We start from the raw sequence: 9,912 nt of genomic DNA, 5'->3' as shown, positions 1-9,912 counted from the left end.
GAAACGGCAGAGGAGGAGCAGTATTGGAAGGTAAAATTAGAGAAGTAAGCAGAACCAGACGATGCAGGATCTGTAGGCCATGGTGAAGACCGCTTCTTTATCCTAAGGACAATAAGAAGCCATTTAAAGGACAAGGAGATATACTATGACTGGTTTTGCATTTAAAATAAAGTAAATTAATAATAATAATAAAAGAAGTAAATAAAATAATAAATAAATAAAAGTGTGGCGATCTGGGGCTAGGGTATCTGCGTAGATGTTCAGTCTCCAAGTCCAGGGCTCTATTAGAATTACCTCTTGAGAGACAGCTTCCTATTAAACAAATACATCACCCTCTTGGATTTGGATATGTTTTTTTTTACTCTAAAACCATTATCACTATTAAATATTGCCCAGAACACTACTTTGCCCACAGAAGAAAATCAATAAATGCTGGGTGAATAAATGAATATATTGCTTCTATGCAATTTTAAAGCCACTCTGCGAGAAGTTGCCATCCATCGATCTCTTTGACTTATATTCCCCTTCCATGGAATATCAGTTATTTTTCTTCACCTGTCTCCTCTCATCTAAGGAAAATGTATCTTAGATATTGTCAACCCACAACAGTGAAGAGATTTCTGTAAAACAAAGGAACAGTTTAGGAAAAGCATAAGGAAGAAAAGGGATTCTGAATTCTTGTATAGTCATTTAATTTAAGGATTTATGTGGTTCGAGGGTTATGTGAACTCTGTATTGGGGTGATGAGGGGAAAGAAAGAGAAGCAAAATACTACAGGTGTGAGGCAGGAGTAACTAGGGAGTGTGGAATGAAATAAGTTAACAAGAGGACACATAAGAAGACATACAAACACAGAGATACACACAAGGCCCACACAGATGAAACATGCAAACACGTACGCCATCGCTGCATGGCCACATGTATTCACTCAGATCTGCAGGTAGGCAAACCCTACCAGCAGTCAGAGCACAGTCACTACACACAAAAAAACAGCCAAGCCCCTAGCTGAGGGCAAAAAAAAGGCTGGGATTCCCTGTGAAAGTTCATATGCATGTGTGTGCCTTAGTGTTTCAGGTGATTATCAGTACTTAGAGCAAAACTCAACACAAGCAAATGACACAAGGCACTTTTTTTTCTCCTTAGAATATACTGAAATCCCATCTTCAAGTGAAATATGGTCCAGTAGCCTTTGTCATGTTAGTCCTTGATACATCATGTTACCGGTGATTTATTTACAAGGAATAACTGACTTAGATACCAATTAATCATTTCAGGTAAAGACCTCAACACATTAATTTGGTGGTAAAATGTTTAGAAAGCACCTTACATAAATACTCTTACATTTCCTTCTCAGCTGATGATGTCTTGACCACCCACACACACTTAACAGTGTGCCAGAAACTATTATCCTTGTTTTTACCTTCCCACACATAATTCTATCTCTTCTTCCCCTAAGCTTGTTTTTCAGGTTGTAAAAAGATTGGAACACAATGTCTATTTCTATCAGCTTTGAAGACTAAACTAATAAGATATACTTCCAGCTGAGAAAGTGTATTTTAGAAGTTTGTGTTCATGGTTTATAATAATGAAATCAAGAAGAGTGGATCATTTGAAATGGATTTACATTTTTAAAAAACCCTTTTTTTACAAAGGAAACATCTTGTACACATTAATATGTAGAAATCTTTCAGCATATGAGACAGTCATTAATATATCAAAGACTTCAAATTTTTCAGGATATTTAATGAAATATCAATTGTATATAAGACTGATACATATTTTGACTTTTATATGTACAGGATTAAACCATGGGTCTAAAATGTTAACCAAATTAACAAATTCTCTCTGAATAGAATTCCTATTAATAAGCCCAGATCTATAAGGAATGTAGTCTTTTAGTACTAGGTCTGTGATGGCAGGACCTGACAAAAGAAGAGGAAGATGTCTCTAGTGTAGGTTTCCCAAGTCCTTTTCAGAGACCACCTGTCTTTCTGAGCAAAATGATTCAATTGCCTGAAACACCAAGCAACTGCAACAACAACAAAATGGCTTCCTGGCTTTTTAATCCACGACACACACTGTATTTTATCCTTGGAGTTGTGTGTGAGTTGGGGGGGGTTACTTATCAAGACTTTCTGATAATGAAGAAAAACACCAATTCTGATTTACCTAAGAACACTAAGGAAATTCTGGAAAAACTGAATACCTACTAGTCTGTGAAAGGAGCAGGAACCAGGGGAGGCAAGAAAAATTTATAGACAATCCCCTTCTGTTCTCATTGGATGATTTAGACAGAAGACCTTTTGAATCTGTATCTTTCCATGCAGGAATAAAATTGCTGGAAGGGAGACGTGCTTGTCCTTGGGTAGGTCACTTTCCTACTTTTGTAAACCTAAGGAGAGGTGAATTCAGGGAGTAGATTACTGTAGAATCCACAAGAGGCGTCACCCAAGAAGGAGAGGGTATAACCAAAACACAGAGGCTAGAGACAGAAAAGTGCTGCATACAGCCTCCAAAGTGGCCCCTGATAAACCTCATGACTTTGAATAGTCCCCAGCACGTTCATCAGGACAGATCTCTGAGACCAAGAGAATACAACAGAAGTGAAGAGGATTTGTGACTTCCAAGTCAAGGCCATAAAAATCATTGGAACTCCTGTTCATTTCTCTTAGAGTGTTTACTCTGGAAAAAGCAGCTTTCATGGCATAGGACACTCACGTGGAAAGCCCTATAGAGGGCCCCATGTGAAGAGGGATGGAGACCTCCCTTCCAGTCAGCACCAACCTGCCAACCATGGAAATGAACGACCTTGGAGATGGATCCTCCAGGTCCAGTCAAGGCTTCAGATGACTTCCACCCCAGCCAATGTCTGACTGAAATCTAATAAGAGGCCTGAATTACAACCTGCCCACTTGGACAGTTCCAAATCTCTGATCCACAGAAACAGTCAAATAATTATTATTGTTTTAAGCCATCAGAATTTGAGGTAATTAGTTGTATAGTGATAGATATATCATAAAGTGACCTTCAGCCACTAAAGAGAAGTCTGAGAGTTTTATGAACAAGTCAAACCAGCAAAAATCAGAGTCAATAATAAGTTATCAATAAATATGCATTAATTACCTATAAAATAGTGAGGCAATATTATATAATAGTTACTGGTATGACCTTGGAAACTAGACTATGTAGGTTAGTATGCTCACTACTCCACCGTGTGACCTTTGGCAAATTGCTTACCTCTTTGAGAGATAATACCATTTTCTCTAGTTTATAGAATGGAGATGATAAAAATTATATTTAATTCAAAGGTTACTTGTGAAGATTATATAACATGATCCAATAAAATACTTAGAGATTTGAGTGGTAAGGATGTAATAACTTCTATGATATGTAATATATAATACCTATAACTATATATATTACATACATACCTATATATGTGTGTGTATGTGTATATACCTACATACATATACATACATATAGGCACTGACATACATTTGTATGCTCATTTAGTTTTTTTTAAATATTTTATTTATTTATTTGACACAGAGAGACTCAGTAAGAGAGGGAGCACAAGCAGGGGGAGTAGGAGTGGGAGAAGCAGGCTTCCCATTGAACAGGGGGAGCCCGATGCAGGGCTCCATCCCAGGACACTGGGATCATGACCTGCGCCTAAGGCAGATGCTTAATGACTGAGCCACCCAGGCGCCCCTCATTTAATTTTTATACAACCTTATGAAATACGTACTACTATATTATTCATTTTACAGACGAGGAAACTAACATATAGATAGTATAGTGTAGAGCATTCCTTCAAATCCAGATGGTTTGTTACCAGAATTTGCACTCTTAACTATTATGATACAGAAACTTCCAATTAATTAGAACATGCCCCATAAATACTTGATATTATTGAGAAATTGTGTTAATTGATGTTGGAAGTAATGCATCCATCATCTTTTTTTTTTCTTATGGAGGCTGCATTTTAGATTAGAAAATGAGATTGATAATAAGAAAATCAGATTCATTAGGAATATTTTGTTTTATAGAAGAAGTAGTAAGTTTCATTATAAAGAATTAAGTTAATATTTGTAAAATGGTATCTAAGAACTAGTAATGGGACAACACCTCCACATAAACATGTTCTTGATAGAATAATTATGCATATACATTTGGAGGCTCTACATAATGTACATCAAACATCCTAAGTGTGTTTTTGAGCTTTCAATCTTTGTCTCATTGCAAGATTGTCAGCCAGCATTTGTCACTATTTTCCATGTACAACCTCAGAAGTCTCCTTAAACTTCCCCATCTGTATCCCTAACTTGTTTTGAATTGAGAAAAGGATAGCCAAGCATGGTAAGTTGAGTACTGTACTCAAAACTTGATGTCTACCCAGACCTCAGAATGTAATCTTGTTTTGGAAATAAATTCTTTGCAGATGTAATTAGTTAAGATGAGGTCATCCTGGATAAGGGAGCACCCTAAATTGAATGACTGGTGATCTTATAAGAAAAGGAGAGAACACATAGATAGAAATAAGGCCATGTAAAGACAGAGGTAAAGATAGGAGGGATGCAGCTCCAAGCCAAGGAAAGCCAAAGATTACTAGGAGCTACCAGACATGGAAAAAGACAGACAAGATTTTTTTTACTACAGCATTCCTAGGCAGCATGCTACAGTTAACACCAGGATTTCCAGCTTCTAGACTCCAGAACTAAGAAGATACATTTCTGTTTTTTCATAGTCATCAGACACAGCATCAGGCCAGAGGCAGTATGGGGCCCAAGCTCTCCACCGCCCCCCTCATCTTTCTTTCCCCCCCACCATTCCCCACTGATTTTGCACCCCTCTTCTTCACACACACACACATACACACACACACCCCATTTCATTTTGGGGGCCAATACCTTATACCCCCTATTGTTGCCAAAATCACATGGGCTGAGGGCAACAGCTAGATGGACAGATACTTCCCCTTACCTACACCCTTCCTATATGTGGCTGGAAAACTTTTTTTGTTTTTTTTTTTATTTTGTTTTCTTAAAAAAAAAAAAAAAACCTCATCAAATTAAGTGGCAGGGCAGTCCTAGGAAACTAATATGCTAACATTATAGAAATTGGGCTAAAAGGAGTCATAAGAGAAATTGTGTTAAAGAGGTTATTGCAGGAGGGTATTTTTCTCTCTCAGTGTGAGTGTAAAAACCCTTCCCAGGGAAAAAAATATGCATGTGTAGAGGTTTGAGGAAATATTCAGGAACTCCCAAGCCTCTACTTATTCTGGGCTCCAACTCAGAAGGAAGAGACTTAAATTGTTGTCAGGACAGCAAAGGAAAACCTGGAAACCAAGGATCCCTGCTTCGGCTGGTAATGACATAACTAGTCCCTGAGATCTCTTAAATTCTAGGAGAAAATAAATGTGTGATTCCATCTGAGAATCTCATTACTTGAACCAAATTCAGGTGATAATCCAAGGTCAGAAGCACAGCAGAGAGAATAGATTGGCCCCAGTTGGGAGTCTCCAAGCATCATGCATCACACATGAGTCAAAGGTCCACGGAAGCACTGTCTCCACTGGTGAATTGTGCTTATCAGGAACAGCAGGTTAGATTAGAGAATTTAGTGGTATGCTCTTGGTAAATGAAAAGAAAAGGACACTCCACAATTGAATGTATTTGGAACAAGTTGTTCCAAATCCTATTATTTGTACCTCACTGCTTATTATTAGAAACTTACAAAGAAGAGAAGTAGCAAGAAAGTCATTTCTATGGAATTTGGATGTAATTTGACTTCTTTCTATAAAAATAACTAATGTTTCTTATTTCCTGAAATTTTCAGTCGGTTTTTGATGATTTATAGAATACAATGTAACATGAGAAGATGAAAATAAGAGTTTATTCCCCAGGCTTTGAGTAGAGAAGATGAGATGAAAATGGCTATTGTTAAAATAATATAACTTAGGCAAAGTGCCAGGAATATACTGTAAGTACTCGCAAAAATTAGTTCCTTCCAGTAACCTTAAAAATCTTTTAAAATTTTTAAATTTTCTTTTTAATGTAACAGTCAGAGAAAGATTGTCTTGGCAATTCTAGAGTCTCGGAGCTGCATAGTCAAAAGAACATTTCCAAGTTCTTTTCCATTGCCCTTTGAATTGTGATTAGTAGTACTAGTTCTAACAACTAAGATATATCATAAACTTTGAGGCAATTAGTGTTCCCTCACTTTCCTTTCTGCCAGACATAAACCCTCATCCCTTTGGAATTTCCTTAGGGGCTTATTTTTTTTTTATTATTTTAATTTTTCTCCACTAGAGGCAGTTTAAAAAGATCACTTTTTTTATAAGACCCCCAAAATGAAACAAAACAAAACAAAAGCCTACAACTATGGTGAGATAGATAGATATCTATCTATCTATATATATCTATAGATCTATATCTATCTATCTATATATCTATATATATACACACATACACATATACATCTACACATACACATATCTATCTATATCTAGATCTATAGATAATAGATCTAGATATAGAATTTTTTATATATATATAGGAATTTTATATATATTTATATATATTTTTTATATATACATTTTTCCTTTAGTTAATATATATATTATTATATAGTGTTATAGTATTATATATAATTATATATAGTATTATATAGTATTATATGGTAGTACATATAGTATATATAACTAGTATATATTAGTTATACACACACACACACGCACACACATATGTATATATATATATATACACACACACAGGAATTAACTAAAGGAAGTTCTCAACAGCGAAAACTGGAACAATTTGAACAACAAAACAAAGTATTATTGGATTAAAACCCGAAGTATAAATTAAGTATCTCTGAGTTAATGCCAATATAAATAATTGATTGAATAAACAAATGGATAAGAAGAGACAAATCTCCCATGCAGGAGAATTTCAATAATTTATATAGATCCTGTGCCCTGAAGAGACTGAAGCATAACTCCCTTGAAGTGTGGGTTACTCAGTGACTCTCTTTCAAAGACTACAATATGGAAAGAGGCAGAAAAATAACTTAGTGGAGAAACCTGACAAACGCTATCTAGCGAGGTGATCAAGGTTAACATCAACCATGATAAACATGTTGACAGTATATACCCTAGATATGAAGTGATCTCTGTGGTCTTCCTTTCAAAAACTCAAACTCAAGCTGGGTGATAACCCTACACAATACCTGACCAGCATTCCTCAAAACTCTGAAGGTCATCAAAAGCAAGAAAAGTCTGAAAAACTACAAAACTGTCACAGCTTAGAGAAGCCTAAAGAGACATATCAGCTACATGTCATATCTTGGATACAATCCTGGAACAGAAAAAAAAAAAATGTTAATGTAGGATATTAAAAATAGAGGAAACTGGATATAAAGTATGTGGGAACTCTATTATCTTCACATTTATTCTGTAAACTTAAAACTATTCTAAAGATTTTTATTTTTATATATTATATATTTTTTTATGTATTATTGGTCTCTATTCTTGGTTTCTTAGCTATAGCTAGCTAGCTCCTTCAGGAAGCTCACTCAGCTTAGCATCTCATTAAACCCCACAAAATTCCTATAAGATAGGTTCTATTATTATAGCATTTTTACAGATAACAAATTGCATTTTACAGATAACAAACTGGAAAAGCTTAGATAGTTTATCAAAAGACCTGTCCAAAACATGACAGTGATAGAAGTTCTAGAACTTATATTCTTAACCATTATCTCATACTCTTCCATCATGTGACAGCGTATATACAGAAAGTACAAAACAACCCACATGTATATTTTTAGAACTGATAAATTATTTTAGGAGGTTACTGATTACATGATCAAAGTGGAATAATCTATTATATTTCCCTAAATTCCCATAATGAATTATTAGAAAATAAAAATATTGAAGAACAAATTGAAATAAAAGATTTTTGCCTTTAAAAATATTGAAGAACATACTGCTTATGCTGCCATCCAAATTATTAGGTACAGGAAATCAAATAGTAGATGTGTAAGACCTCCACATAGGAAACAATAAAATATTACTGAGAGAAATTAAAGAAGAACTAGATAACTGTAGGTATATAACATGTTTATTCATGAGGACACTTGATATTATGAAGGTATCAGTTCTCCTCAAACTTCTAAATTATAACTGAGTAGGTGCATGTGTAACTTTAGAAATCATCCTAAAATTGAAGTTGAATGCAATGGACTTATAATAGTCAAGATAATATCAAAGATAGAAGAAGAAGGGGAAATATTTGTTTTAACACTTCATAGATTTATTTTAAAGCAACACTGAGTGAAGATGTGATATTAATGCTTGAATAGCAAATGGGCAACTAAAGTTGATTTTAAAAGAGCATATATGGAGATTTCAATTATGTCTCCAAAAGCAAAGGAAACAAAAGGGAAAATAAACTTTTGGGACTTCATCAAGATCAAAAGCTTCTGCACAGCAAAGGAAACAGTCAACAAAACAAAGGGGCAATCCACGAAATGGGAGAAGATATTCACAAATGACACTATAGACAAAGGGCTGATATCCAAGATCTATAAAGAACTCCTCAAACTCACCCCAAAAAACAGATAATCATGTCAAAAAATGGACAGAAGACACGAACAGACACTTCTCCAATGAATACATACAAATGGCTAACAGACATGAAAAAATATTCATAATCATTAGCCATCAGGGAAATTCAAATCAAAACCACATTGAGATGGTAAGGTGGTAACCTTACACCAGTCAGAACAGCCAAAATTAACAGGACAGGAAACAAGTGTTAGAGAGGATGTGGAAAAAGGGAAACCCTCATACACTGTTGATGGGAATGCAAGTTGGTGCAGCCACTTCGGAAAACAGTGTGGAGGTTCCTCAAAAAGCTAAAAATAGAGCTATCCTATGACTCTGCAATTGCACTACTGGATATTTACCCCAAAGATACAGATGTAGAGAAAAGAAGGGCCATCTGTACCCCAATGTTCATAGTAATGGCCACAGTCTGTGGAAAGAGCCAAGATGCCCTTCAACAGACGAACGGATAAAGAAGATGTGGTCCATATATACAATGGAGTATTATGCCTCCATCAGAAAGGATGAATACCCAACTTTTGTAGCAACATAGATGGGACTGAAGGAGTTATGCTGAGGGAAGTAAGTCAAGCAGAGAAAGCCAATTATCATACGGTTTTGCATAAGGAATAATATGGAGGGCATTAGGAGAAGGAAAGGAAAAGTGAATTGGGGTAAATTGGAGGGGGAGATGAAGCATGAGAGACTGTGGACTCTGAGAAACAAATTGAGAGTTTTGGAAGGGAGGGGGTAGGGGGATGAGTGAACCTGGTGGTAGGTAGTAAGGAGGGCATGTATTGCATGGAGCACTGGGTGTGATGCATAAACAATGAGTCTTGGAACACTGAAAAAAAAAAATAAATAAAGGTAGCATTGTAGAAAAATGCAAGAAAGACAGTCTTTTCAACACATAGCTCTGAAACTACTACATGAAATATGGGCAAGAAACCCAAAATGTACTTCTACTCCACATTATGTATAACCAAAACTTACTGACATAAGGGTTTGATGTAAAAGACAAAACTATCAATTTTCAAAACATAATATAAAAGAATTTATCCTCATGACCTTGGAACAAGAAAAAGTTTTTTAAACAGGACACAAAAGCACTAAACATAAGAAAAAATTGAATAATTGGGCTACATAAAAATGAACTTTTTAAAAAATATATTTTATTTATTTATTTGTCAGAGAGAGTGAGCACAGGCAGACAGAGAGGCAGGCAGATGCAGAGGGAGAAGCAGGATCCCTGCTGAGCAAAGAATCTAATGTGGGACTCCATCCCAGGACCCTGGGATCATGAC

The sequence above is a fragment of the Mustela erminea genome, chromosome 2 (assembly GCF_009829155.1).
Source record: "Mustela erminea isolate mMusErm1 chromosome 2, mMusErm1.Pri, whole genome shotgun sequence".
NCBI classification, from domain to species: domain Eukaryota; kingdom Metazoa; phylum Chordata; class Mammalia; order Carnivora; family Mustelidae; genus Mustela; species Mustela erminea.
The sequence above is the reverse complement of the archived record's forward strand: the minus strand, read 5'-3'. Positions refer to the sequence as shown.